Source organism: Corylus avellana, chromosome ca9, assembly GCF_901000735.1.
Source record: "Corylus avellana chromosome ca9, CavTom2PMs-1.0".
NCBI lineage: Eukaryota > Viridiplantae > Streptophyta > Magnoliopsida > Fagales > Betulaceae > Corylus > Corylus avellana.
In genome coordinates this window covers 14,426,867-14,441,739 of record NC_081549.1, presented here as the reverse complement: position 1 = coordinate 14,441,739, position 14,873 = coordinate 14,426,867, and positions in this window count along the sequence as shown.

The window sequence follows — 14,873 nt, the reverse complement described above, 5'->3', positions numbered from 1 at the left end:
TTTTTTTTAAAAAAAAAAAAAAATTAAAAAAAAATTAAATAGGTGCCACGTGTCAACATCTGATTGGTCCACGTGTCAGTCTTAACGGTCAACTAACGGATGAACTAAATTAATCCTTTATCAAAACCCTAAGGGGGGCCTGTGATAAAAATGAAACTCTAGGGGGAAAAAAATAAAGTTGGTAAACCCTAAGGGGGTTGAGGTATTTAACCCTTTAAAAATAATTCAAAGTAACAATATTGGTAATCGAGCACTATTAAAGTTTTGACACACACACACACCACACACACACACACACACACACACACACATATATATATATATAGTGTAATATGTATTTAATTAATATAATTAATATATATATATTTAATATAATCCTGACGTGCGTATGTGGCACGTTAGGAGCGTGCCTTGGGAAGGCCAGCGCCTGCTGGCCGTCCCATCGCACGCACCTACCCCCCCTGATATTTTTTTTGATTTTCCCTCTCTCCCCTGCAGCTTCATCACTCGTCTCTTCTCTCCCGCCAGCCTTGCAATTTTTTCTTCTTCATTTTCTTCTATCTCCTCCCTCACTCTTCCTCATTTTCTTCTAGCTCCTCCTTCATTTTCTCTGTGATCAGCTCTATCTCTCTGCTAGCGTGCAGTACGTACCACTCTCTCTAGCTAGCTCACTCCCCATCTCCGGTTGCCACCTCCACTTCGCCGTTGCCGTCTTCGGCGTTTCTCCGGCCGAATCTGCTTCGCCAATTTCCTCCATCTCTCCTGCAGGTATATATATATATACACATTGTGTTGTTTTATCAATTTTATATTTTATTTTGTCATATATTTGCATGATGTTTCAATAATGTATGGGATTGAGTATTTGTGAGCATCTAATTTAGGTGAATTTTTTTTTTCTTTTTTGGAATATCTATTAATTAATTACTTATTGTACGTTGGATATGCACATGCATGCAAAATGATGTTTCTCATGCTAGATAGGTTTTTGTTTGAAAATATAATTGCTTTTTAAATGTGGCTCTGTTTTTTTTTTTTTGTAGGTTTGTTTAAATGAAAATGTTAATTGGCTTATTAGCAAGGAATTTATAACACATTACGTCAATTTTAATCTATCATTCATTTCAATATCGTTTGACCTTCTAATTAAGTACGTGTAGTGCGGGGTGACATATAATATTTATAGAAATTTAATTTAAGTCTTTGTTTAGTTAATATTCAAAGTTAATGTGTTTTTTAATATTCTTTTAACCATAAACGTTATGGATTAATTTGTAAGTTATAAATTCACACACGAAGATTCAATCCGAATTACATGGATTGAACGGGAAAAAGAGTTGGCAAAAGTGCAAACCTTGTCAAACTTAGAGAGACTTCAAATGATCGAATAAGTAAAAAGTCATGACTTTGTTTTTTAGACTATTTTTTTTTTCACACTTTTGTTTTGAGTTTTTTTAACAAATCTAATCATAATTAAACACAGAACCTAAAACACTTGCAAAATATATTCAATTCGATTCTTACTTCATTCTATCCCACATATATTATTTTTTCAAACCAAAAAAACCATACAAAACGGATTAAAGTTTTGGTTAATTTGAGGAACTTATAAGCTTGTTCAAGTGAAATATAACGCATTAAATTTAATATTACCTAAAAACTAGTTGGAATTTTGTTAAAATTGTGATTAATATGAAAGAAATTAATCTAATGTGTCAATAACCCAAGAAACGTTCGGACCAAAAATATATATTACGAAAACATTTACCATATTTGCAAGACACTCAAAATTCTTTTAACCTTTATATATATCATATAAAAAATAAATAAATACACCAAACAAAAGAGTTGTATGACCCATGCATGTCATCACCTACTAATTAATGCCAAAGTCTAACGACATTTAAGCTATATTTATTGTATTTAGGGTCCTCATATCGAACCTAGCTCGGTAGATGTACTAGAACAACCTTATAAAATAACCTAGCTAGAATTAATTTGTTTAGGGTCTCCACCAAAGAAAATGCTTAAATTTGGATCAAGTATTTTTTTTTATTGGTTTTTCTAGATTAATTATAATAGATAAGTGTTATAAATACACCCTTTGGTACGGATGAATGTAGATACGCATGAATATGTATATATTTTTGGACATAAATAATTTAAACCTATATGAGAATATATAGGTTTATATTTTTAATATGGTTCAAATATTTAGGTTTCGGTTTATGTTTATATACATGCATGTGCTTGAAATTAGGTATACAATTTTTAAGTCTTATATATTTATTCCTAATTTATGTACGTAGGGTACCATGAGTACTAGGGGTAAGAAGAGAGCACGCAGGGGCTCGTCCGTAATGCGGCAGTCTATGTCGCCTGGGTCTCCGGCAGGCCAACTTGATGACAGCGAGCAACAAGACGTTGCTCAGCTCCTAGCGATGCAGGAAGGATATCGACCAGTCCTTCCAGGTACTATGGGAGGGGAGACCCCTGTCCATGCTCCATACAGTCGAGCAGGCATGGCCCAGATGGGGTATCGGATTGGTTCGTTAATAGTTAATTTAGTTTTAGAACTGTCCATATATATATATATATATATATATATTTGAACTTCTAAATTTAGAGTTTGGATATGTTGTAGTCATTCTAAATAATTAATGATGTTGTAAATCCTGCTTAAATTTGGTTTATATATTATGGTTGGTTTGGTGATGAATGTGGGTTAGAGCTTTGCATTTGAAGTGTTTATTTGTATTATGAGATGAACCACTATGGTCCTTGTAGAATATTAAGAATTTAGTGTATGTGATTGTGTGAGAGTATGAAACGATCAAGTCCACAGTAGATGAATATCATAATTTTATGTAGTTTGTTAATATCCTCAACAAATTAAAATATTACGGGAAGATTATCAAAATGCTGCATGCATTATAAATATATTTCAAATTGTTGGCTTCAATTTGGTCTAGTATGAAATAGTGTTGGTTGAGATAATTATTTAGAGTTATTCATGCGCGTATAAATGGATATAACTGCATGGCACAAAGCAATACGTGCATATCAATATCATCAAGAACAGTTCTTCATAAACTTAATTTTGTAACTCTAAATATAAATAGATATAAATGCACTCAATTCTAGAGAGGGTACTTTTCCTTTTTGTTTATCATCTCTTCCATTGAACCCCCAACATTAATAACCTATATGGAAGCTCTATAATTGCAATGAAAAAAGAAAAAGATCATGTCTCACATAATTGCCATAGGAAAAACGAAGTTCATTTTCTCATGTCTATATATTATTGATTGCTCTGAGACTATGCATATATATATTGACTTAATTTTTTTCTATTTTTTTCTTATATGAATTTTTGGCTAACTTCAACGTTTTACCTATTTTAGTTATATCATTTACTGTGGAAGAATCAACAACTGAGTTGGGTGAATATTCTGGCATTTTTCTTTCTTGTTACCGACGTGATTATTTGTATTCAGGCTCAATGATTGTTTGTATTATCATTTGCAGTCAGTGGATTTTATTTGTTTGGTGATTGTTTTATTGGTCAATATTGTTTGTTTTATCATTTGCAGGTAATGGACATCGTCGAGAGGATGCTATGGATGTCAATGATCGATAGTCTGGTTGATAATTTGCGGCTATTCACACTTGTGTATAAGTTACTTTGTTGATGTAATTGTATTTGTGATTGGTGTATATTATGTTATTTGTGCCATTTTTGGTGTGTTGAAGTTAGTTTTGGTGGATAGTTTGTGATTGCTGTATATTATGTTATTTGTGCCATTTTTGGTGTGTTGAAGTTAGTTTTGGTGGATAGTTTGTGATTGGTGTATATTATGTTATTTGTGCCATTTTTGGTGTGTTGAAGTTAGTTTTTGTGGATAGTTTGTAATTGGTGTATATTATGTTATTTGTGTTATTTTAGGTGTGTTGAAGTTAGTTTTGGTGGATAGTTTGTGATTGATGTTAATGGATATGATGGATATCCATTAACATGGGTTTGATGGAAAAATTGTATATTATTTGCATGGATTTGATGGATAGATTGAATATCAGGTTAATCGTACTACAAAATTCGGGTATAGTCCTGAAATAAATCACAAAAAATATAGGGGGGAGGAAAAAAAAAATTAAAAACTAACCAAATTTACTAACGTGTCAATTTTTGACACGTCAGGAATTCTTGACGCGTCAAAAAATGACACGTCAGGAATTCCTGACGCGTCAAAAATGACACGTTAGGAATTATTGACGAGTCAAGAATTCCTGACGTGTCAAAAATTGACAGGTCAGGAATTCCCGACGCGTCAAAAATTGACACGTCAGGAATTCCTGACGTGTTAATTATTTGACACGTCAGGAATATTCTGACAGGCCAAAATTGACACGTTGGAACATTCCTGACGCGCCATTTTTGCACGTCAAAAAATTTCCTAACGTGTCAAAAAATGACACGTCAGGAATTTCTGACGTGTCAATTTTTGACACGTTAGGAATTATTTTTGACGTGTGAAATCCAACACGTCAAAATTTCCTGACGTGTTGGATTTAACACGTCAGGAATTTCTGACGTGCCATATTTGGCACGTCAGAAATTCCCAATTACTGACACCCACATTCTTCACGACTGAAACACGTTAGGATTGCCCCGTCAGGAGGGTTTACTGACGTCAGAAAATATTTTTCTGACGTGCTAAAAATAGCACGTCAGAAAATTCTGACACTCCAATTTGGCGCGTCAGAATTTTCTGACATGCCAAATCAGCTATCAGCAATAATAAAATTTCGACGCATCAGTCTTTGTTAAAAATTCGACGCGGTCCAACTGGCACGTTGAATTTTTCTCGCCGGACGCGGTTAAAAAATATGGAGAAAAAAAAAAAATGGGCGAAATTTTGAAATTTTTCCCTCTTCTGACACGCCAAACTGGAGCGTCAGAAAAAACAAAAGGGCTGAATTTTGAAATTTTTCCCTCTCTTATTTTCCCTCAACTTTTTTCCTCTTTTTATTCTTCCCTCCTCATTTATTTTCCCTACACTCTCTGTCTCTCCTCTCTCTCCACGGCAGATCGAAGAAAGCAGAAGAAGGAGAAGAAAAAGAAAAGGAGAAGAGAACAAAGAAAAAGAAAGGGAGAAGAGAAGAAGAAGTGAAGCATAAGAAAAAGAAAGGGAGAAGAGAAGAAGAAGAGAAGCAGAAGAAAAGAAAAACAAAAGGAGAAGAGAAGAAGATTTTTTATGTTTTTTGAAAATTTGTTGGGTTTGACGTTTAGGTTTTTGATTTTTCAGATTGTTTTTTTTTTTTTTTATTTGGGTTTTTGATTTTTTGATTTGGGTTTTTGAAAATGGAGATCGAAAAGAAGTGAGAAAACGGAGAAAAGATTTTGGAGAAAATTTTTGCAGAAATGAGAAAATTTTTTCGTGGTGCAGATCTTAATTTGTTGGGTTTCTCTGCACCACTGAATTTCTCTGCACCACTCAATAAATTACAAAAAAAAAAAAAAAAATTAAATTAATACATTTTTTAATTGAAAAAAAAAATTCCAGAAAATTTTTTTAAAAAAATTATGTTTTTTAATTAATTTTTAAATTTCTTGACGTGTCAATTTTGACACGTCAGGAAATTTCTGACGCCTCATATTTTAACACGTCAGAAAATTTTTTGACGTGCCAAAATTAACACGTCAGAAAATTCTGACGTGCCAAAAATTTTTTTGACGTGTCAGACACCCTGACACGTCAGAAAACTCCAGTGAAAAAAAAATTGTTTTTTTTTGTAGTGATAGCATATGTAAAAAAATATTTATAATATAAAGTTAATATATAAATTTATACCAAGACGCATATTTAATTTTTTATTTTTTATATATATAACTCTTAGCATAACATTACAAAATAAGAAGATATAATGTTTTAAAAAAAAAACCTCTAACTAAGAGTTGTAGATCGAAGATATTCAAACGCTCAACGTACACTCCACCAACAATGTTGGGAGGAATATCATCTCTATGTATGTTAGGCTTTGTAGTGAGAGGTAGCCCATTGAAAATTAATAGCATTGACCAAATCAAGTTACAAATTAAATCTATGAAGAAAAATAATTTTGCTTCAACTTATTGCCAGATTTTGTTCACAAAATATTTAATAAGGTCTAGAGACAACTCAACCAGTACTACTATCAAACATATTAAAAGAATACTGGGATTGAAATCCAGAAGACATCAGGAAATGTAAAAGTTCAGACAATATAAATACAGATGTAGACACTTATATTTAATAAAATTAACAACTTTAATACTTTTAACAAGGAAAATGGAAGAACCCACTTTGTAACTTTTTAAAATTTGGGAAGAATATTACAAATTAGATATGATGGTAATTTAAGAAGAGTAATTGTAGTCTTTCTAAATAGAGCAAACAAAGCAAAACTACATGATGTTAAAAGCTTTAGCAAATTCTTAATTCTCCACTCGTAGTTTTAGACTCATGGACAAGGAACAACGAATATAAGGGGAAAACAAAGAAAAAGAAGAAGAGAGAGAGAGAGAAGCATCTGAATCCCTCATTTCCAGATTCTCATTCTCAAATTCAAGCCAAATTAATGACCCCAGCACAATTTAGGAAAACAAAATCAAAAGGAACTTCCCTCTGTCTTCCCTTCCTTCCCTCACTAATGCTAATCTTTTGATTTTCTGCGTGTTTTGGTTATGAACACGCAGCAAAACACCACAAACCGAAAATCCAACCCATAACTCAACAATTTTGAAATTCAATTTAAAGAATTAAAACAAATCAAACCCAAATAACCAATAATCATAGAAATTACCCATCCACACGTTTACTTGGAAGCTGCCGGTGTTTGCGTTTCTCCATCACCCATGGCGTCACTAGCTAGCCCACTGCTCCGACGACCCACTCCAAAAATCACACCTCTTGCTCTCAACTGCCTCGATTTCTCTCTTTCTCGTCTGGTTCTCTCATGTAAGAAAATCCATTTAAGATATGGTCTTTATGTCACATTTTAATTTACTGTATTTATTACAGTTACCATATATATTGAGGAATTTATTCTAGCAAAAGGATGTTATGAAATTCAAAAAATGTTATGAAATTGATTTTATTGAGTGGTTTTGTTCTTTGATGGGAGGATCAAAATGAATAAATTTTAAAACTTCCTTATAAAAAGCCTTGTGTATTCCATCATTTGTTACTGGTAGGCATAGGTTAGAAAAACCTCTTTCTTTATATTTTTCTGTTGTCAAGCTCTCTCATTGTTCAAGAAAAGTTCTATTTGCTTTGCTCAAGGTATTTATATAATTAAATTATTTTGCTGCTAATTTATATTGTTAATTAGCATTTAATTATTATTTTGAATCCTTATCCCCATTGTAAAACATAGACATGTATGCCTCTCTAAGGTTTTGCTTCGCGAGATCTATTAGGTGAGGGAAGTGTCTTCCACTGCTTGGTGGAGAAGGAAGAGTTTAACGGTCTAAAGCCGGTCTCAGTGACAGAGATGGCAGAGGAATTGGAGCGTATGTGTAGTAAGATCTCCCTTTCGGAGGGGGAAAAGCTTGGTATTACGGTGACTGAGGAGGAAGTTGCAGAGGTAAGGGAACAAGGTGAAAATTGTTTGGTGGGCAAGCTGTGGACAGAGAAAGTAGTCAATAAGGAGGCCTTCAAAGCAGTTTTGTCCTGTATATGGCGTACTGTAGGGAAAATAGTTTTTAAGGAGTTACAAGATAACTGTTGGTTGTTTGAATTTTCTGGAGATGATGATAAGAGAAGAGTTCTTGAAGGAAGACCTTGGTCTTTTGATCGCTATGCTTTGGTTCAAAATGAGTTTGATGGTAAATTATCGTCATCTCAAATGGAATTTAGGTATTCACCCATCTGGATTCAGGTGCATGATATGCCCCTTCTGTGCATGAATAAAGTAGTGGGGGAAAAGATTGGTGTTTCTTTAGGAGTACTTGAAGACGTGGATGTAGCAGGTGATGGTGCTTGCTGGGGTCGATGTTTACGATTGAGGGTTGTTATTGATTTCTTCAAGCCTCTGGAACGGGGTAGAGCGATCAACTTTGGAGAGCAGTCACACTGGGTCACTTTTAAGTATGAGAAGTTGCCATTGTTCTATTTTCAATGTGGACGTATTGTGCATGAGAAAACATGTCCTGTTCGTAAATCTCAAAGGCTTAATGCTGATGGAAGGGAGAAGTATTGGGGCGTTTCTCTAAGGGTGGATGATCAACGAAGGGAGAGGAAGGAAAATAGTAGATTTGGTGGTGGGTTTAATCCTTCAGCGGAGTATTCAACTGCAGACAGAGGTCATCGGAAGGATAGTCCATCAGCGAAGGGAAGCGCCAGTTGCGGAGAAAAACGTAGTAATGAATCTGAACGTGCATCAAAAGATTTGGGTAGAGAATCAGATGCGTGGGTGGGGGTAACCGCTATGCATGGAATTTCTGAAGAATATGAGATATCCACGAAGAATGACAGTTACGAGGGTCGTGATTTAAGGAGAGATAATAACGGAAAAGACAAGATAGTGGAGGAGTTGAACACGTTAGAAGTTGAGACTGAAAAGAGGAGTCAGATGGCTCAAGAGGTTTCGGGCTACAATTCTGAGGCTGGGTCCGAACCTACTGTGGACCCAATGATAAGGAGTGATGGGCTTTCATGTGGGGCTGATTATACTCATATGGAAATGTTATTGGGCTCTAAGGGGAAAGAAGATAGTGTGCAGGACCCTTTGGGTACAGGTATGCGTAGCAAAATTGTGGAGGTCGATAGTAGTACTACATTAGTTAACAGTGTAGATGGAAGAAAAGGGGATAAGAGTTTTAGAGGGTGGAAGAAGCAGGCACGGGTAAGGAAAATTGTTCACACAACAACTCAGGGAGAAACTTATAAACGTAAGCGGAGAGGTGGGAGCAGCAAAGAAGGAAGGTAGAGCAAAAAAAGGGAGGAACAACACAAAAATTCTGGGTGCAGGATTTGATGAGTTGGCGGTGGCTGAGTTACAGCCCCGCCAACAACCATGAAACTCATAAGTTGGAACTGTCGGGGGCTTGGGAACCCCCGGATAGTTCGTGATCTTTGCCAACTGGTGAAGGAAAAGAGACCCTCTATCTTGTTTCTCATGGAAACAAAGAGTAGACAACAAAAGATGGAAGAATTAAGAGTGAAGTTTGGATTTGATGGAGTATTTGTGATGGATCCGGTGGGGAAGAGTGGTGGTTTAGCACTGTTATGGAAGGGTTCAGATGGGCCGGAAATTCAAAACTACACACAAAGACATATCAATGCGGTGGTAAAACTCCCTGGACGTAATATTTCTTGGAAACTAACATGTTTTTATGGTCATCCGGATGCTTCTAAGAGATATGAATCGTGGGCTTTGCTGAAGCATCTTCAATCTTTTATTCTGGAGGCATGGCTATGTATTGGTGACTTCAACGAGGTGGTTGAGCAAGCTGAAAAGGTTGGTGGAAATGTACGACGAGAAAGTCAGATGGCTCAATTTCGCCAAGTATTAGAAGACTGCAGCCTAAGTGATTTGGGGTACTTGGGGTCCAAATATACTTGGAATAACTGCCAATAGGATGGGTCTTTCATGAAAGAACATCTTGACCGTGCTGTTGCAAACAAGGAGTGGTGTGAGCTATCTACAAGCTGTGAAGTAAGGGTATTGGCAGCAAGATCATCTGATCATAAGCCCTTGCTCCTCATTACAACTGATAGATATGAGTCCCAAATCAGCTACCACAAAAGTTTCAAATTCGAAGCCAGTTGGCTGGCTGATGAAGAATGCCTTGCGATGATAAAGGAAGCATGGGAGACGGGTGATAATGGAAGTGTAGGGATGCAGTCAACAAGATTACGTCTTGCTCAGTGTCAGACCAGTTTGGTTCGGTGGAGTACCCGTAAGTTTGGCAATGCTGAAAAGCTTCTCAAGAAAAAAAGCAAGCAACTAGAAGAATTACAGCGGAATGAGGGAGAGGGGAACTGGGAAGCAATTAAAGAATTACAAAGGGAGATCGATTTTATTCTTGAGCAAGAAGATGTAAAATGGAAACAGCGTGCTAAACAAAGCTGGTACCAAAAGGGAGATCGCAATACTCCATTCTTTCATGCATGGGCAAACCATAGACGGAGAATAAATCGGCTAGTGAAGATAAAAGACGAGGAGGGCAGGGAATGGAATAAGCAACACGAAATTGGGCATGCTTTTACACTGTTTTTCCAGGGGCTATTTTCGGCTGGGGAAGTATCAGGGGTAGAAGAATGCTTGGCTGCTTTGGAGTGTAGAGTTTCGGAAGAGATGAATGCAACTTTGTTACGCGAATTTACAATGGCAGAAGTGGAGCGAGCACTTAAACATATGCATCCTCTCAAATCCCCTGGGCCAGATGGTTTCTCGGCGTGTTTTTACCAAAACTCATGGTCTATGGTGAAAGTAGAGGTATGTCAAGCGGTACTCGGGTTTCTTAATCATGATATTTTTGATGTTGATATCAATTCTACTCACATTGCGCTCATTCCAAAGATTAATAATCCTTCTAGAGTAACTGATTATAGGCCCATTAGTCTATGTAATGTGTTGTATAAACTTATTTCAAAGGTTCTTGCTAACCGTTTGAGAAAAGTTTTGCCCCTTATAATCTCCCCTACCCAGAGTGCATTTATTCCAGGGAGGTTAATTACGGACAATGTTCTTGTGGCATTTGAGGCGATGCACACTATGGATAGTAGAATGAAGGGGAGGGAAGGTTACATGGCTTTGAAGCTCGATATGAGCAAGGCCTATGACAGAGTCGAGTGGGCTTTTCTAGAGGGAGTGATGAAAAAATTGGGGTTTGCTAGTAGATGGATTCAACTTACTATGACTTGTGTCAAAACAGTGACTTATTCGGTGTTGATCCATGGAAAGCCTTATGGAAAAATTGTACCAACTAGGGGAATTAGGCAAGGGGATCCGCTGTCTCCATATTTTTTCATCATGTGTGCGGAGGGATTGAGCTCACTTCTTCAAAAGGCGGAAGCAAAAAGGTGGATTACGGGTCTTCCTATCACTCGTGGGGGTATGAGGCTTAACCATTTGTTTTTTGCTGACGATAGTTTGCTTTTTTGTAAAGCAAATACTTTTGAGTGGCTGCGTATCCAACAAGTTTTGGAAATGTATGAAAAAGCATCTGGTCAAAAGTTGAATAGAGAAAAAACATCAATTTTTTTTCAGTAGAAATACAAGAAGGGAAGCTAAGGAACATATTACTTATATAGCGGGTATTAATCCCACAAGAAGGTATGAAAACTATCTTGGGCTTCCAGCTTTAGTGGGGAGATCACGTGTTGGGGCTTTTTCAGCTATTAAGGGGCGTATATGGGATCGTATTCATGGGTGGAAGGAAAAATTCCTCTCACAAGCGGGGAAAGAGGTCCTTTTAAAAGCTGTTATTCAGGCGATTCCTACTTATACGATGAGCGTTTTTCAGCTACCAAAAACTTTGTGTAAAGAAATCAATGCAATGATGTCAAAGTTTTGGTGGGGGCATAAGGATAACGATGCTCGAATAGCTTGGATGAGTTGGGAAAGATTGGGTATGGGCAAGGAAAAAGGTGGATTGGGATATAGAGATTTGGAGAGTTTTAATTTGGCTTTGTTGGCTAAACAAGCTTGGCGACTTCTTCAAAATCCAACTTCGATGGTGGCTAGAGTCTTTGGGGAGAAGTACTATCCGAGGGGAACATTCATTGAATCCAGGTTGGGGAATCGACCCTCTTTTGTATGGCGTAGTATCTGGAATTCTAAGAAGCTGCTGAACCAAGGACTAATGTGGAGGGTAGGAGACGGTTCTTCAATCAAGATTTGGCAAGATCGTTGGATACCAGTGCCATCAACCTATGCTATACAGTCCCCAGTGAGTACCCTACATAGTGAATCAAATGTTTGTGAGCTTATTGATGCTACAACTAGATGGTGGAATATACCACTCATTCAAGAGATTTTTATAAGGGAGGAGGCAGATATTATTTGTGGGATGCCAATCTGCCCAGGGAGACAATGTGATAGAAGGGTTTGGGTGGGAACAAAAAATGGTGATTTCTTGGTTAGAAGCGCCTATCACTTGGCGAAAGACCTCATTGAGTCTGCTAAAGGAAGTAGTTCAGACAACACGACAAAAGTTCGGCAATGGAGGCATATTTGGCATACCAAAGGACCTATGGTGGTTAAAACATTTCTGTGGCAAGCTTGTAATGATATTCTACCCATAAGGGTTAATCTCCATAATAGAGGTATAATTTCTGATCCGTTATGTCCCATTTGTGGAAGGTTTGCAGAAACGGTAGGACATATTTTGTGGACTTGTCCATCTGCTGTGGATGTGTGGACAGAGTGTATGATGTCAATCCAGAAATGCACCTCATATGATGATTCTTTTGTTAATATCTGGATGATGCTTAGTAAGCGTATGGAGGAAGATGGAATGCAAATAGTGGCGGTGATTGCGCGTCTTATCTGGCTGCGTAGAAACAAAGTGATTTTTGGTGGTGAATTCCAATCTCCCTCAGTTCTGTACAGCATGGCCCTAGAACAAGTGCTGCAATTTCAGAAAGCTGAGGCTAGTAGGTGTGTGCAATGTGTTCCGCAACAGATACATGATGTACAGAGATGGGGAAAGCCTTCATTTGGAGCTATAAAGTTCAATTGGGATGCTGTTGTTGATAAAGATGGGCAAAAAATGGGGATTGGCATTATAGCTCGTGATCACAATGGGGATATTGTTGCTGCTCTTGTGGCGATGAGAATGTTTATTACTGATCCAACAACTGCTGACGCCTTAGCGGCATGGAAGTTGGCAGATTTGTGTGTGAGAATGGAGTTGGACAATGTTATATTAGAGGGGGATTCTTTGGAAGTTGTTCAAGCTTTGAGAAAGGAGGAGTGCACATGGGGCCGTTATGGTACTTTGATTAATGATGCAAAGCTTTTGCTGCAATGTGTCCAACAGTGGAGTGTGTGTCATGTAATGCGTAAGGCTAATGAGGCATCCCATAGGCTTGCAAAGATAGCTCTTACTCTGGGAGAGGAGCGATTATGGACTGAGGATTTTCCTTTGTATGTCTGAAATACTGTTCATTGATAAGTGCCAAATATTGCATATTTAGACCCCTTTATTTACATTAGTTAATCCTTTAGTTGTGTCGTTATTTAATATTTTGTGTTAGTTTCGTGTTTTTAGTATTTTGTAGGTCGTTGAAGAAAAACTACAGCTTTAAAGGGAAAAATGCGAAGTTTGGAAGAAAGCATACTTTGAGAAGACCTAGATGATGTGGTTAAGTCTAACCAAATCCAAGAAAAGGTTAAATCAGATTAAAGTTCAGATTGGATAAGATTTCGGATCGGATTCAAATTCAGATTCTGCACACGTCTTAGTATTTTGACCATAACTCTCCGGTCAAATATCGGATTGAAGTGATTCAAACGGCATTAGAAAGCTAGCTCAAAATACTACAATTTGTTGTGAAATAGGATTTTCGTAATTCGGACGGTTTCTATGTCAAAATCGCCCCGCAATTAAGAGACACAAATTTGGACGAATCCTATTCCGATTTCAGACTTCTATTTTGACTGGGAGACAGACCTCCGAATTATCTAGGTTTACGTGGGCTTCTAGGACTTCACTAAGCCTATAAATAGACTTCTTTGCATTCAAGAAAAGACACACAATCCCAGAGAGCAAAATTCTTTTGTTTAGTTTTTCTTTAGGTTTAGGTTTAGGTTTAGATTATATTTTTATGTGGAGCTAAATTCCCAACTAAGGTTGGGGATAAAGCCTCACCGATGAAGAACATCATCACTTTTATGTAATTTTTTATTATTCTGATTTTATTGGGTTTTATATTTCAATTGTTTTACTTCTAATCAATTGTGTGGAGTCTTGGATATCTCTTGTGATTCAAGGATACATGTGATGATTTGAGATAATTTCATATGATTGATTGCTTGGCTTTTAACTCATAAAAATTGGATATCCCTTGTGATTTGTTCTACGGATACATCTGGTGTTTCAATTAAATTTGGATTCCTTTTGTGATTTGGTCAATGAATGGATACATGGATGGTTTTGATTAATTCTTTGAAGCATAGTAAAACATATCTATGATTTAATTTGTGAGAACTTCGGATTAATATTGATGAACATAAAGTATGTTGTTATGATTTGGTGAGTGTGAATTCCCAAACCTTAGTACCTTTATCCTTAGATTTACTTATTTTATTTAGTTTATGTTTATCCTTTAATTTTCAAAACTCAAAAATCAAAACCCTTTTGGAACTAGATTAGGATTTAATTAGTTTAGATATAAATTGCTCTTTCAAAAATACAATTCTCTGTGGGATCGACCTCGCACTTGCAATCCATTAAACTACAATTGATTCGTGCACTTGCGAGTTAAATAAATTTGCACAACAAGTTTTTGGCGCCGTTGCCGGGGAATTGTTCAATTTTTGAAACCAATTTATTTCTAAATTAGTTTTATTCTTCTACTAGTTATAATTAGGATTTTATTTTTCTGCAATTTGTTTTGTTTTATTCGTGCTACTAATAATAATAAAAAAAAAGATTGTTCTTGTTGTTTTTTGTTTTGTTTGGCTTGTTTTACAGTTCTGCCGCAGCACCTTCCGCACATCAGCGCGATCAAGCGCACTCATAGCAAAAGCAGCAGTTCCATAGATCTTTGCCAAAAATTTATTTTTGGTCCTTTTTGTGAGTTTTTAAATTTTAGTTTTCATTTTGTTTTTTTTGTGTGTTGTTCTTTTAGTTTATTTTATTTTTTAAAAAAATTAAAATA